Genomic DNA, 2,500 nt, shown 5'->3' on the forward strand with positions numbered 1-2,500 from the left:
CGGCAGGTTGCCTCGACCACCATCGGCACACGCTGGGCCCTGGTGCGGGCGGTTGCCTCGACCACCATCGGCACACGCTGGGCCCTGGTGCGGGCGGTTGCCTCGACCACCATCGGCACACGCTGGGCCCTGGTGCGGCAGGTTGCCTCGAGCACCATCGGCACACGCTGGGCCCTGGTGCGGCAGGTTGCCTCGAGCACCATCGGCACACGCTGGGCCCTGGTGCGGGCGCTTGCCTCGAGCACCATCGGCACACGCTCGGCCCTGGTGCGGTCGGTTGCCTCGAGCACCATCGGCACACGCTGGGCCCTGGTGCGGCAGGTTGCCTCGACCACCATCGGCACACGCTGGGCCCTGGTGCGGGCGCTTGCCTCGACCACCATCGGCACACGCTCGGCCCTGGTGCGGTCGGTTGCCTCGAGCACCATCGGCACACGCTGGGCCCTGGTGCGGCAGGTTGCCTCGAGCACCATCGGCACACGCTGGGCCCTGGTGCGGGCGGTTGCCTCGACCACCATCGGCACACGCTGGGCCCTGGTGCGGGCGCTTGCCTCGACCACCATCGGCACACGCTGGGCCCTGGTGCGGGCGCTTGCCTTGAGCACCATCGGCAGACGCTGGGCCCTGGTGCGGCAGGTTGCCTCGAGCACCATCGGCAGACGCTGGGCCCTGGTGCGGTAGGTTGCCTCGAGCACCATCGGCACACGCTGGGCCCTGGTGCGGTCGGTTGCCTCGAGCACCATCGGCACACGCTGGACGCTGGTGCGGGAACTTGCCTCGACCACCATCGGCACACGCTGGGCCCTGGTGCGGCAGGTTGCCTCGATCACCATCGGCACACGCTGGGCCCTGGTGCGACAGGTTGCCTCGAGCACCATCGGCACACTATCGGCCCTGGTGCGGGCGGTTGCCTCGACCACCATCGGCACACGCTGGGCCCTGGTGCGGGCGCTTGCCTCGAGCACCATCGGCACACGCTGGGCCCTGGTGGGTTTAGGCACATCTTCAAATTTCTGCCGTGCCAATGCCATTTTTATGGCTTGTAAATTCATACAATGGTCCCCTAAGCCTTCACGTGAAGTTTCGTTGGAAGATGACTCGTTTTCTATTTTTCACGATTTTCGAAACTTTTTGCGGTTCGGGATTTTTTAAAATTTTTTTATAAGGATTTTTGGCCCCAAATTTTGTAGGCATGATCCTTCTATTTTTGTTGGCATGCACAAAAAAATTCAGCTAAAAACTCGAAGTAGAGAAGATTTTGTGACCGTTTGAAAAAAGTGTCCCCATTTCAGACACTTTAACGGCTACTGGTAGCAAACCTGTAAAATCTCAAATGCTCTTTAAGGGGGTGTGAATTCTCAGAGGTTTGATGAGGGATAGGGGGCCAACACAAGGCCAAGTACCAGCACCCATCGCACATCATGTGCGCACACCCCCCCGGCCCCCCTCCCAATCGCCGGAACCCCAATGCCGCCGGTCAGGTTCTCCGGCGGTACTCCGGCGATGCTCCGGCGATGCTCTGGCGATGCTGTCCCGAGTGAAAAAAATGCGGCACCAGCACATGCTGGAGCCAAGCATGGGCACCGTGGCTCAAAATCGAACTTCGGCCAAGGCCTCGACCATCAATGGCACATGATGACGCATGGTGATGGCACATGCATCGACCATCATCGGCATAGGCTGCCCTTCGGTACGGGCACTTGCCTCGACCGCCATCGGCACAAGCTGGGCCCTGGTGTGGGTTGTTGCCTCGATCACAATCGGCACATGCTGAGCCTTGGTGCGGGCGGTTGCCTCGAGCACCATCGGCAGACCCTGGGCCCTGGTGCGGCCGGTTGCCCCGATAACCATCGGCACACTCTGGGCCCTGGGGCGGGCGCTTGCCCCCAGCACCATCGGCACACGCTGGGCCCTGGTGCGGGCGCTTGCCCCCAGCACCATCGGCACACGCTGGGCCCTGGTACGGGCGATTGCCCCGAACACCATCGACACAAGCCGGCCCTTGGTGCGGGCTCCTGGCTCGACCACCATCGGCACACGCTTGGCCCTGGTGCGGGCGGTTGCCTCGAACACCATCGGCACACGTCGGCCCTTGGTGCGGCCGGTTGCCTCGACCACCATCGGCACACGCTCGGCCTTGGTGAGGGCGCTTGCCTCGACCACCATCGGCACACGCTGCGCCCTGGTGCGGGCGCTTGCCTCGACCACCATCGGCACACGCTCGGCCTTGGTGCGGGCGCTTGCCTCGACCACCATCGGCACACGCTGGGCCCTGGTGCGGGCGGTTGCCTCGACCACCATCGGCACACGCTCGGCCTTGGTGAGGGCGCTTGCCTCGACCACCATCGGCACACGCTGGGCCCTGGTGCGGGCGCTTGCCTCGACCACCATCGGCACACGCTGGGCCCTGGTGCGGGCGGTTGCCTCGACCGCCATCGGCACACGCTGGGCCCTGGTGCGGGCGCTTGCCTCGACCACCATCGGCACACGCTGGGCCCTG

Source organism: Durio zibethinus, unplaced genomic scaffold, assembly GCF_047325235.1.
Source record: "Durio zibethinus cultivar Kanyao isolate XHJ-2024 unplaced genomic scaffold, ASM4732523v1 HiC_scaffold_400, whole genome shotgun sequence".
Taxonomy (NCBI): domain Eukaryota; kingdom Viridiplantae; phylum Streptophyta; class Magnoliopsida; order Malvales; family Malvaceae; genus Durio; species Durio zibethinus.